The sequence below is a fragment of the Pseudorasbora parva genome, chromosome 1 (assembly GCF_024679245.1).
Source record: "Pseudorasbora parva isolate DD20220531a chromosome 1, ASM2467924v1, whole genome shotgun sequence".
NCBI classification, from domain to species: Eukaryota; Metazoa; Chordata; class Actinopteri; order Cypriniformes; family Gobionidae; genus Pseudorasbora; species Pseudorasbora parva.
In genome coordinates, this window is record NC_090172.1 from 35,560,754 (window position 1) to 35,574,753 (window position 14,000).

Here is a 14,000-nt window from a genome sequence, read left to right on the forward strand (position 1 = left end):
ATCTTTAATTTAAACAGTGAAATATGCAATTATTTTACATTTGATTACTTTATTAAATTGCTTTACCTTTAAACTAATGTTAGACCCACCTGAATAGCATTGTTTTTTATTAGTATCTTTGCTCAATAGTATTTATTTGTGTGCTGCTTGTATTTATTGAAGTTATTTGTTCTTATTTTCTTTATTTTTATTTGACAGTTGTTCTTTTTTCCCTGAACACAGTAAAAACAGAACCGTACCGAAACCGTAAACCTAAAACCGGGATACAAACCGAACCGTGAGCAATCTGTACCATTACAGCCCTAGCGTAACGTATGTGAAAGGGTAGCACACACATTCTAAAAGCCTTCGGCAGAATTCAGATGAGCCATTTTAATAGATTCATCTAGATAGATTAATCTAGATACAATTTTTAATCTAATAACACCTCCAGGCGTCAAATATTACGTCAATGCTGAGTGGGCTGTTGTGCACATTGTATGCGCAAGACCCCATTTCGCCTGGAGGTGTTCAGCACATTTTTTGTAACAGCGCGCAGCTCCACATCTGAAGATGAACGAGTTCTAGGCGAATCTAGCCGAGCAGGACGTTGTCACAGAAACGCCAGGCTTCAACATCACGGTATCACAGTGCTCCTCCACCGCATAATCACCTCCACCTGCAGCCCATCAGCACTCTCATTAGCACGAGCACATATACACCTCAGTCACAGTCACTCATTGTCCGGTCTCGTTTGTGTAAGGTATGTGTTCACCACAGCTAAAACAACGGACTCCAGCAAACTACTGACCTGTCTCCAGCGTCTCCCCTGTGCCTCCATCGTTCTCCAACACCTTGTGTATCTGTGTTCCTCGTTCTCCAGCGTCTTGTGGATCTGTGTTCCTCTTTCTCCAGCGTCTCTCTCCATGGAAGTCTCCCAAGTATCTCTGCATCTCCAACCTATTGCCACCATCCAAGACTTCACCTCATCTCAGATCACCTGCACTGCCATATCATCTGCTCACTTTACTGGTTTCACTTAATAAAACCTTTACTCACCATCTTTGTCTCTGCAGTTCTGTACCGAAACAGAAGACCAGACCACAACCACGAGCACCTCTCCTTCCACGCCTCTGTACGCCAGTTCCATGGCCAAGCCAGCGCCCTTCTCTGGTTCGGCGGAGGACTGCAATGGATTCCTTCTGCAGTGCTCACTGGTCCTGGAGATGCAACCCCCCGCAACTGTACCCCGACGATCGATCCCAGGTAGCGTTCATAGTCTCCCAATTGAATGGCAAAGCATTACGCTGGGCAGAAACGTTATATGCACAGAATAACCCGATCTTACAATCCAAGTCCAGTTTTGTGGACCACTTCAAGAATGTGTTCGGCAAACCTGCCTGGGATGCGTTGATTGGTGAGAAGTTGTATCATTTAAAGCAAAGTAATATGTAAATTCATGAGTATGCTCTACAGTTTCGGACCCTGGCCGCTGCCAGCGGATGGAACGAACAGTCATTCTTGACCACCTATCATCAGGGATTGGATCCCCTGTGCGGTTGCATCTCGCTGCCTACGAGGATAACATCGGGCTCGAACGCTTCATCCAGTTATCCATCTGCTTCGCCACTCGCATGCAGTCGTGTTTAGAAGAACACCAGGGCCATTTCATGAGCTTCCAGTCTCTCCGCCGACCAAAATCTGTCAGCCCTCCAGAACAAGTAAGCGAACCCATGCAGCTAAATAACCAATGTTTGACCCCAGCAGAGCGTCAGAGGCAGCTGGGCAATGGCTTATGTTTGTATTGTAGAGCTGCGGATCATTTCGTCGCCAAGTGTCCTACTCATCCTCCTCGTCACTTGGTGAGTGTAATCCAGCCATCTGAGTACAAAAGTCAACCGTTAACCACTATAGTGAAGAGTATTACTGCCGATGTCTCCCTGCCAGTCTCAGCCCTCCTCGACTCCGGGTCCGCAGGGAATTTCATCTCAGGCGCCTCTCTGCCGTCAGCTCAAGCTCAAGACGACTTTCACCCCGACCAGCTATCAGATAGAATCCATAACGGAAAATCCCTGAGTCGGAGGCAGGTTCGCTCCATTGCCGGTCCTGTGCAACTGCAAGTGTACTGCACATCGAACTGCATTTACTGGTTCTGGAGGAATCCACCGCTGACGTGATCCTAGGGCACCCGTGGCTCGCACAGCATAACTCCGTCATCTCTTGGAAGTCCGGTGAGATCCTAAAGTGGGGCGAATGCTGTTTCTCTCGTTGTCTCTCTGCACTGCCACTTCCGTCCAAGCCTCTTCCTAGCAAGCTTCCAGTGTGTGCCACTTCCATCGAGAGTCCCATCGAACAACGGTCTGTGGAGATTCCCTCCTGTTACGCCCCCTTTAGCGTTGTGTTCTGTCCTTACCGGGCTTCCAAGTTGCCTCCACATTTGCCATGGGACTGCGCAATCAATCTGCATCCGGGTGAGCTAGTGCCCAGGGGGAAGATCTATCCCCTATCCCTGCCGGAGGAGAACGCCATGGAAGAATACATCCAGGAAGTACTCGATCAAGGTTACATCCGGCCATCCATGTCCCCTGCTGCGTCAAGTTTTTTCTTTGTGGCCAAGAAGGACGGAGGCTTGCTGCCCTGCATTGATTACCGTACCGTGATTAAAATTCCGCTATCCCCTTCCTCTCGTCCAGACGGTGCTAGAACATCTCCGGGGTGCCACTGTGTTCACCAAGTTGGACCTCTGTTGCGCCTACAACCTCATCTGGATACGTGAGGGGGACGAGTGGAAGACTGCCTTCGTGACCCCTATTGGCCACTACAAGTACCTCGTCATGCCATATGGCCTGGCCAATGTATTCGCAATGTATACACTACGTATTCCAGGACTTCATACATGAGGTGCTCCGGGAGTTCCTCCACAAGTCTGTGCTAGTTTATATCGATGACTGTGGCAGAGGGGGCGTGGTTCAGCGAGGTCTGCAGCGGGAGAAAGAGGCGGGAGACGAGCAGTAAGTGAGTGGGTTGGACACAAACTACCAACACCTGTCTCTCGTTCCAGTAATTGGCGCGGGGAGAGTATAAGAGCCCTGGAGAGACGGAAGCCAGTGAGAGAGAGAAGGACTACTGACGTGTCCCCCAGAGTTCCCGGATGATCACAACGCAGAAGTGATTACGACGAATGTATTGAGTTGAGCGTGCACTGTGGTGCAAAGACGAAGCTACTTTGAGTTTACCAATAAAAACGTCAGTAGTCCAGCCGACCCCTGTGTCCTCTTCCTTACCCTATACACGATCCTCTACACTGGTCCCGAAACCCGGGAGGAAGAAGGACCCACGCCGCCGCCATGCAGACAACACCGTCCTCCATGCCATTTGCGGACATCATCACGTCCCTCACGGTCCTGCACCGTGAACACCATCAAGCCCTGCTGAACCTGCGCACGGGTCAAGAGCGCTGCTTCCAGGCGATTGTACAGGCCCAGCAGGAGGACCGCGAGAGGTTCCGGTGCTGGATGGAGGCACTTGTCTTTGACGATCTGAAGCGGGCCATCATCCAGCGGGTCGGTCGGTTGGTCGCCCGAACAACACCGCCAGCACTTTTGGTCTCTGGACTGGGGCGACGCGGGCCGGCCCTTCGCATTGGCCCAAGAGCTCCGGGACTCCTGCCGCAAATGTCTCCTGGCTGAGGGAAGCGACGTGGATAAAGTGATCGATCTGGTGGTACTGGAACAGTTCATCTCTCGGCTGCCGAAGAAAACGGCCGAATGGGTCCAGTGCCACCGACCCATGTCGCTGGACTCGGCCATCGATCTAGCGGAGGACCACATGGTGGCATGCCCAGGGGTCGGCGAAAATACCACCACTAATTCTCTCTCTCTTCCCTCCCGGTGATCCCAATCTCTATTTAATTTCGGGGGGAAAAGCATAATGTTGAGGTGGCGGTTAGTCCCCACCTCCGGCATCCACTAATTTTGGGGACGAATTGGCCCGCCTTTTTGGTTCTATTAGGGGCTTTTTGTGTGGATGCTTCTTGGGGAAAGACGGCACGGAGGGAGGGGGCGCGAGTGCAGCTGGGCGAGACTGAGCCAGGACCCCGGGCTGCTGCCTCAGAGGAACCGACCGGGATCAAGAGACTAATTCTCTCGGACCGTGATGACTTTCCTCTGGAGCAGTCCCAGGATGAGACATTAAAACACGCCATTATAAAAAGATCGGTTGTATCGAGTGACCCAAGACGCTCGGACAAAAATAGATACAACCCAATTGTTACGCCGCATTCACACGGAGCGTAGGCGTTAACGCTTGACGGAGGGCGTGGCTGAAGCTGGGTGCTGACGCGATCGTCATAGTGACAACAGCCAATCACATTAACTTGCCGCTTGGACCAAAACACAACACAAAAAAGCGCCTTTTTTGGTTGTATGTGCGAGTACGATTGCCCGTGTAGTTGTTGTCAGCGCACTGCACAGGTGCACGAAGCTGTTAAGTACATTAAATCCCGAAAAAGCGCCGACAGCGGGAAGAATATCACGTAGCGGTCCAGGAGCTGCGTCTGGATTTTTAACGGTCTATGGTCTGGATGGTTCACGGAGCAGTAATGAACGCAATTGGCTAGCGTCTGCTGTAGGATATTTGCATACGGCGATCTGATTGGATGACGCCTGCGCTGGCGCTTGAAAAGTTGAGAATTCTTCAACTTCTGCCGCTTGCAACGCGAGTGAAGCGCCGCGACGGAACCCACAATTCAGTTCGGCAACGGATGATGTCACCCATTCAAAGTAAATGGGAAGCGTTAACGCCTACGCCCCGTGTGAATGCGGCGTTAGTTCCAAAGAGCCGCAGGGAAATGTTTTTCCACGCGGCTCATACAAATCCTATGGCGGGACATTTGGGACAGGCGGCTACACTGAATCATCTCATGACCCGATTTTTCTGGCCAGGCATTCATGACAACGTGCGCAGGTGGTGCGCGGCGTGTCCGGAATGTCAGTTGGTGAATCCACTGGCCGCCCCAAAAGAGCCTTTGCGCCCCCTTCCATTAATGCAGGTCCCCTTCGAGAGAATTGCGATGGACCTCATCGGGCCATTAGAGCGATCCGCACGGGGACACCGCTTTGCACTAGTCATAGTGGATTATGCAACGTGGTATCCGGAGGCAGTAGCCCTCCGCAACATTTCCGCGAAAAGTGTTGCGGACGTGCTGTTTCGTCTTATCTCCCGGGTGGGGGTTCCGAAGGAAATCCTCACCGATCAAGGCACGGCGTTTATGTCACGTACGTTACGTGAGTGTACGGGTTATTGGGCGTTAAATTGATTCGAACTAGCGTCTATCACCCACAAACAGACGGACTGGTTGAACGGTTTAATCGCATGCTTAAATCCATGATCCGAAAGTTCGGATCATGGATGACGCCAAAAATTGGGACAAGTGGTTAGAACCCCTCTTATTCGCTGTGCGGGAGGTCCCACAAGCCTCCACGGGGTTTTCCCCCTTTTAGCTCTTCTATGGACGCCAGCCCCGAGGGGTACTGGATGTCCTGCGAGAGGCTTGGGAGGAGGGACCTTCTCAAGGCAAAAACGAAATTCAATATGTGCTGGACTTGAGAACAAAACTCCACACTATGGGGCGGCTATCAAGGGAGAATTTGTTACAAGCCCAGGATCGCCAGAGCCGGCTGTATAACAGGGGAACGAGACTACGCAAATTTTCACCGGGAGAGAAAGTACTCGTATTACTCCCAACGTCTAGCTCTAAATTAATGGCTAAGTGGCAGGGGCCGTTTGAGGTCGCATGACAAGTCGGGGATCTTGATTATGAGATTATACGGTCCGATAGGGGAGGGGCGCGTCAGGTATATCACCTCAATCTCCTCAAAAAATGGAATGACGACCCTCTACAATGACATCTTGACGCCAAACGTTTAAACCTTGTCAAGCTTGGTGGACACTCTTCTTCATGAGGTTCATTATCTCCTATCGCCCAGGTTCCAAGAATGTCAAAGTGGATGCCCTGTCTCATCTCCATGCCCCAGAAGAAGCACCAGAGAGGTCAGAACCCATCCTACCTGAGAAGCTCTTCATCAATCCAATCACCTGGTCAGAGGACACCTTAACCTCCAGTGCCTCCACCAACACTCCGCCGGGTTGTCCCCCAGGGCTCCAGTACATTCCACGATCATGACGCACCCCCCTAATTCACTCCGCTCACACATCATTTGGCACTGGCCCCCCCGGGGTCAATGAAACCCTCTCGCTGCTACTCAAATGCTTCTGGTGGCCCAACATGGTGGTGGATGTGAGAAGGTACGTGAGAGGGTGTCGGGATTGTGCCGTTGCCAAGAGTCATCGGCACCTCCCTGCCGGTAAGCTCCTTCCTCTGCCCGTTCCAAATCGGCCATGGTCACACCTAGGGGTAGATTTTATAACCGACCTACCTGTGTCCGATGGCTTCACATGTGTCTTAGTTGTTGTGGATAGATTCTCCAAGTCATGTCGTCTAATTCCTCTGAAAGGGTTACCCACAACCATGGAGACAGTCAAAATAATGTTCAATGTAGTTTTCAGATATTATGGAATTCCTGAGGATATCGTGTCGGATCGAGGACCCCAGTTCATCTCCCGGGTATGGAAAGCCTTTCACTCGCTCCTAGGTGTGACCGTGAGCCTGTCATCTGGATACCACCTACAGACCAACGGGCAGACGGAGAGGAAGATCCAGGATATCGGTAGGTTCCTCCGTACCTTCTGTCATGGTCAACAGAACTCCTGGAGCCAGTTCCTAGGATGGGCCGAGTATGCACAGAACTCGCTCTGTCAAGCTACCACCGGACTAACACCATTCCAGTGTGTACTCGGCTACCAACCCCCATTGTTCCCGTGGTCGGGGGAACCTTCAGATGTACCAGAGTGAGAGGGTCTGGGACGAAGCTCACCACCAACTCCAGCGAGCCCTGCGCATTCGCAAGCTGACAGCCGACCTTCGCCGTTCTGCCACACCCTCCTTCCAGCCCGGGTAGAAGGTCTGGCTGTCCACCAGGGACATCAGGCTGCGTCTGCCATGCAGGAAGCTCAGTCAAAGGTTCATTGGCCCCTACTCAGTGGTGAAGCAGATCAACCCGGTCACTTACCAGCTTCACCTCCCACCAGAGTTCAAAATTCACCCCACGTTCCATGTTTCCCTGCTCAAGCCTCACTACCCTTCTGTTTCTCCCCCCACGGAGCCTGGCGTGACGGAGGAGACCACCCTCCCACTCACCGTAGAAGGAGGCACCGCTTACGAAGTAAGACAGATCTTGGACTCCTGACGTCGTGGTGGCATCTTGGAGTACCTGGTGGACTGGGAGGGCTACGGACCAGAGAAACACTCATGGGTACCGAGAAATGGAGAAATGACATCCTTGATCCTTACCTTCTTGAAACCTTCCATGCCTCTCATCCCAACAGTCTGGCTCTTTGAGGTAGAGACCGACCACCATGGCATCGGGGTCCTCGGCCCTCAGGAGCGGGCCATGGAGGGTGGGGTAATGTCACAGAAATGGCAGGCTCCAACGTCATGGTATCACAGCGCACACCCTCACCTGAGTTTTAATTACCTCCACCTGCAGCCCATTAGCACTGTCATTAGCACGAGCACATATACACCTCAGTCACAGTCACTCATTGTCCGGTCTTGTTTGTGCAAGGTACATGTTCACCACAGCTAAAACAATGGACAGCAAACTACTGATCTGTCTCCAGCGTCTCCCCTGTGCCTCCATCGTTCTCCAACGCCTTGTGTATCTGTGTTCCTCATTCTCCAGCGTCTTGTGGATCTGTGTTCCTCGTTCTCCAGCATTTCTCTCTCTCCATCGAAGTCTCCCGAGTATCTCTGCATCTCCAACCTATTGCCACCATCCAAGACCTAACCTCGGCTCACCTGCTCTCCCATATCATCTGTTCACTTTACTTGTTTCCCTCAATAAAACATATACTCACCATCTTTGTCTCCACAGTTCTGTACCGTAACAGATGTCTCATACCGGCACCCAGATTGCACATACACATAAGGTGCTTATATTTACAAAATGAGCCTACAAAAGCAGAAATAAGCTAGCCTGGATGCCAGCCGAATTTAGCCCCACCCACAACATTTTTAGACCGGCAGTTTGGTCTGGACTCGATCCATAGAGGAGTGATTATTCTCGAACAGAAACTTTTCGGACCAATGAAATCATCAGGGCGGGCTTTAGACGATGACGGACAGATGATAAACAGTACACTCTAAAAAATGCTGGGTTGTTTTTTCAACCCAAACGCTGGGTTGAGACTGCTGGGTAAGAATGCTGGGTTACTAACGTAATCATGCACTTCATCAAAGGGGCCTGGATTATATTTGTTCGAATCCTAAACGGAGAGCTTGTTTGTATTTGCATTCACCTTCACTATTTCTCTCAAAAATAATGGTCGTGTTGGGTAAGTTCTCTGTGTATTATTAAATCCTTTTATTTTTTTACCACACCGGGATCACATGGATCCATGGAACACATGGATCTATATATCACATAATAGTCACTTCAACCCGCGGTCATAGAAAACACAGTGCAGTTGAGCTCTGTTGACATTTGACAACTAACTTAATGAAGTCGGTTCGTTGCTCTTATTGGTTGTAGTTCTATCCAACTGAGGTCTTTTCTGGTTCGGTTGAAACACGCCCCATAATCACAGCCCAATGGAGCAGTTTCAGACTGTTAGGTTAAAAATAAGCCTTTTTAAATAAAGATCCATGTTTAATAAAAATGTTTTTAAAACATTGAACGTTTAGTGAAATTAGAAATATTTAAGAGATCGGTAATTTAGTTGTATACATGTGTGCATATATTTTGTTCTCATGTCGCAAGTAATAATATCAAGGTTTACACAATTCTTTTGTAGTGTGGTTTTTAGTGAAGTGTAGCACCTGTGTACACTAGCACACTTCTTCTCGACGCTTTTTCCTGATGGTTTATAGAACAACTACTCCAAGTCACCCTCTGTCATTTCATACATTAGCACAATGGTGAGCATGTTAAGTATAAACTCCTCATCCGTGTGGGGAGGAGCGCACACAGTCCTCGGATCGCAAGAGATGCTCTAGTGACTGATGCTAGAGGTTGCAGCTTTTAGCATCCTTGTTAGAGCACCCGACTCTCATACCGGCGGACCAGGTTCATCTCTCTCTCTCTCTCTCTCTCTCTCTCTCTCTCTCTCTCTCTCTCTCTCTCTCTCTCTCTCTCTCTCTCTCTCTATCTCTCTCTCGCCCCCCCCCCACACACACAAAGGCATTTTTGACTCCCAGATTAACCTAACCTGCACGTCTTTGCACATTGACACGTGCAAACTCCACACTCGATCTCTGAGGCAACCGCGGTAACCACTGGCCCAACGTGCTTCCTAGCCTGATTCATTCATTTCACTGAAATAAAAAAGACGCACATTCTTGACCACCACAGGAGCTACACTAGAGAGTTAAGCAAATGAAAACACATGAACATGTACTAGTCAATCTTTCCAACATTTTGCGAATCATCATGGGATATTTTCATTACAGTAGCAACAGGTCTTTCTTTCTCTTATTCCCCATTTCTCATTATTGGAAGCCTACAGATTTCTTATTCCAGTAACTGCTTCCATCTAGTGGTGCTAAACTAGCTGCATTGATGACCATGCTAGCAGCACCACTTGTGGTCTTCATCATACGTACTCAGCCTGAGCTTTGGGGACCTTGGGTAACTCAATTTTGATTTGACACATTTTGTGATACTTGATATCACATATTTGATACATCAGGCTTTTATGGTTCATCGAAATTCAGGTTTTGAAAGGGAAATTTGAATGGTTTACTAAGTAAAAGTGGTGAATTCAGAGTAAATAAATTCATATAATTTTTTTTTTAAATATTGTTTTTCAAAACTAAGTATTCAGTGGCTGTTAAATTTCAAATATGTGGGTCTCTTTTTTGCTTCCATACATATGTAGGAAAATATGGATCTCATATTCAAGAAGGAAAAATACCTAGATTTTAATCAGAGACCCAAATTGATAATGTAATCTAAATCAATGACAACTTTATAACAGAATAGCACACTACTAAAACATAATGCATATAAATATTAGTTGTCACTCTATGTCTCAAAAATGTATTGAGATGATAAAAGATGATAGTTAAATGCTTAGTTTTGTGATCAAAGCTCTGTAGTTTTTCATTGTAAGTAGCAAAACATATACAATGCAACACAATGATGATTGAGAGATGTACAAATAAACATCCATATAAATACTGATGTATCATATATGATAGATTTTATGAATAATCAAGTAAATCTATGCAGAGTTAAGCCTTACTACTAGTACTAACAATATATATAACAAAAGGATTCTTATTCATTTTTTTAACTCAAAGACAAGTACCAGGACCTGAAGATAAACGTTTTTAGAATTATAATAAAAGGATTTTTACAAACCCGATTTCAAAAAAGTTGGGAAAGTTGGGACATTGTACAAATTGTGAATAAAAAAGGAATGCAATAATTTACAAATCTCATAAACTTTTATTTTATTCACAATAGAATATAGATAAAATAGCGAATGTTGAAAGCATTAAAAATAGCCAAATATTGACTAATTTGGAATATCTATACATTCCAAAAAAGAGCTATACATTCCAAAAAAGTCAGGACAGTATGCAATAAGAGACCGAAAAAGTTAAATGTGCACATGTACACCAACTTATTAGGTCAATTGGCAACATTATTGGGTATAAAAAGAGCTTCTTAAAAGTCAAGGCAGAGGATCACCAATTCCTCAAATGCTGTGGCGAAAAATAATAGAGCAATATCATAAAGGAGTTTCTCTGAGAAAAATTGCAAAGAGTTTGAAGTTATCTTCTACAGTGCATAATATTATCCAAAGATTCAGAGAACCTAGAACAATCTCTGTGCGTAAGGGTCAAGGCCCGGAAAACCATACTGGGTGCCGTGATCTTCGGGCCCTTAGACGGCACTGCATCACATACAGGAATGCTACTGTAATGGAAATCACAACATGGGCTGAGGAATACTTCCAGAAAACAATATCGGCGAACACAATCCACCATGCCATACGCCGTTGCCGGCTAAAACTCTTAGTAAAAAAAGAAGCCATATCTAAACATGATCCAGAAGTGCAGCTGTTTTCTCTGGGCCAAGGCTCAGTCATTTAAAATGGACTGTGGCAAAGTGGAAAACTGTTCTGTGGTCAGATGAATCAAAATTTGAAGTTCTTTTTGAAAACTGGGACGCCGTGTCATATGGACTAAAGAGGACAAGGACAACCCTGGTTGTTATCAGTGCTCAGTTTAGAAGCCTGCATCTCTGGTGGTATGGGGTTGCATGAGCGCATGTGGCATGTTTAGCTTACACATCTGGAAAGGCACCATCAATGCTGAAAGGTATATTCAAGCTCTACAACATATGCTCCCATCCAGATGTCATCTCTTTCAGGGAAGACATTGCATTTTTCAACATGACAATGCCAGCCCACATACTGCATCAATTATATCATGGCTGCACAGAAGAAGGATCCGGGTACCGAAATGGCCAGCCTGCAGTCCAGATTTTTCACCTATAAAAACATTTGGTGCATCATAAAGAGGAAGATGTGACAAAGAAGACCTAAGACAGTTGAGCAACTAGAAGCCTGTATTAGACAAGAATGGGACAACATTCCTATTCCTAAACATGAGAAACTTGTCTCCTCAGTCCCCAGACATTTGCAGACTGTTATAAAAAGAAGAGGGGATGCCACACAGTGGTAAACATGGCCTTGTCCCGACTTTTTTGAGATGTGTTGATGCCATTAAAGTTAAAATCCAGTTATTTTTTTCTTAAAATGATACATTTTCTCAGTTTAAACATTTTATGTCATCTATGTTGTATTCTGAATAAAATATGAACATTCCACATCATTGCATTCTGTTTTTATTCACAATTTGTACAGTGTCCCAAATTTGTACTTTACAGTGTATTCTTTGATACTTGAACAAGTAATTCTATACATTTTGACTTGTTCTTTTGTAAATTATCAGAAATATCAGGCCTACCCCCCAAAAATGATACGCGTTTGTTTGAATGTAAGAAGATGTACATTGAATGAATGATATCAGCCATGAACTGAACCGTTTTTGACTTGGACCAGTAAACAGTCAGTCACCAAGAACAACCTAAAACCACGTAAAAAAAAAAAAAAAAAAAAAAAAAACCCTGCTGCATACTAATGCTCTGACATCCACCCACAATAACCCACTATTGTGGTGGCAAGTTGCGCACCACTATTTTCACTTTTTTAAGAACATTTAACAAATGCATTCGATTTACACTTAGACTTGCAAAATACATATACAAACTTCCATGGACTATTTATTCACACAGTTTTCAGCAAAGGATATAAAACTACAGCTCACAGAAGTGTTTAGTGCTATGATCAGTGCAGTCTAAAAAAAAGCTTCTATTGTAAGCGGGTAGATAAGAGTTTCACTGTTTCATCCACCAGAGATCTGTATGTATGACCACTTCCTGTTTAGTTACTGCGTTTGCCCTACTCTGCTTGCTTTCTGTTACCCATGAGACTGCATAGTTCACTGAAAAAGACTGAGACCCCCCTAAAAAAGAAAAACTGTTGCAACACAGAGAACAGTGAAACACGAAGCAGAAAAAAACTGCACCCACAAGCATTTACAATGCAACACTGTTATGGGGCTGATGCACCAAATCATCTTGACTACTGTTAAACTCTTTAGGAACAAAAAAACTTTTCTTCCAAAAAGGATTTGGAAGGGCCTTTGGATTGATATGTTATGAAGTTTATTTTTGAAAAAACACCACAACATTGCTAATAAAAAAGCCCACTTAGGCTACTGTAAATACTTATATATTTGTAATAAAAAGTATTCTTTCAATCCAGTGATTAGAAGCAGGAAACAAGACAGTCCTACAAACAGGAAGGCAGAAATGCTGGGCTAACTACTATGACACTATGACATTTTTATGCAACAATTTCCTTTTCAAATTTTTTTTTTTTTTTTACAAATCACATTAATGCTAACCAGTGTACAAAAACTACAAACAAAACACAATTCACATTTTTTTGTACAATATAAATTAAGTGGGAAGTGAGATGGTTAGCAAGATATGTGGTTTGTTACGGTTTTAGACTATGCTTTGTCAGTGTTGTGGTATTGTCGCATTCTAAAAGACATGCAAGCACAGTTGCAGACAGTTTATGAATTGTTTGGGGAGCCTAATAATGTATGGAGAAAAACACAAATTTGGAGCCGGTTTGATATCTATATTTGCTGTAATTTTTCTCACCTATACACAAAAGATTACAGTTTGATATCTAAAAAAAGTCTTGATGAATCTCTCTCATCTCCAACACGACACTCAACGGAACAAATCAACGGACAAAACAGTGCAACAACATGAATCGAGAGCCCCGTTCACTCTGCTCTATTTTCATTCCTCACTCATTGTAGCAACTGTATATGGTCTTGTCGTTTAGTATTGCTTTGAGATCCCTTTTCATTTGAATTTCATCAATATTTTGGCTACGTTTGAAAGTTTCTCTTCACCAAGGTCATGGGTCGTTGTACTGATAAAATGTATGCAGTCGCTGTGGATAACTGCGTCTGCCAAATGCATAAATGTAAGTTCAAGCTTTACTGTAGCCTACTAAAAGCGTTAAATAAATTCGCTCTTATATGCATTTTAATTCTGCAAATGTTGGGGTAAATTGATTAAAGCAAAGCTTAACTATATTATAGTTACGATCCATTTTAATGCATTTTTGAGAAGGCTCGATCGGCCTCCCTTGTCTTAACTGACGCCTGCAGAAGTATTTTTTTTAAGGGTGAACGGCCGCTGGTGCTGTTAAAAAAAACGTTGATGTCTGTCTAGTCTGTGCTCGTGTGCTGGATAAAGGCACAGGAGGCGTGGCTAATAATTTCGCTCCGCCCACACCACCAAGAG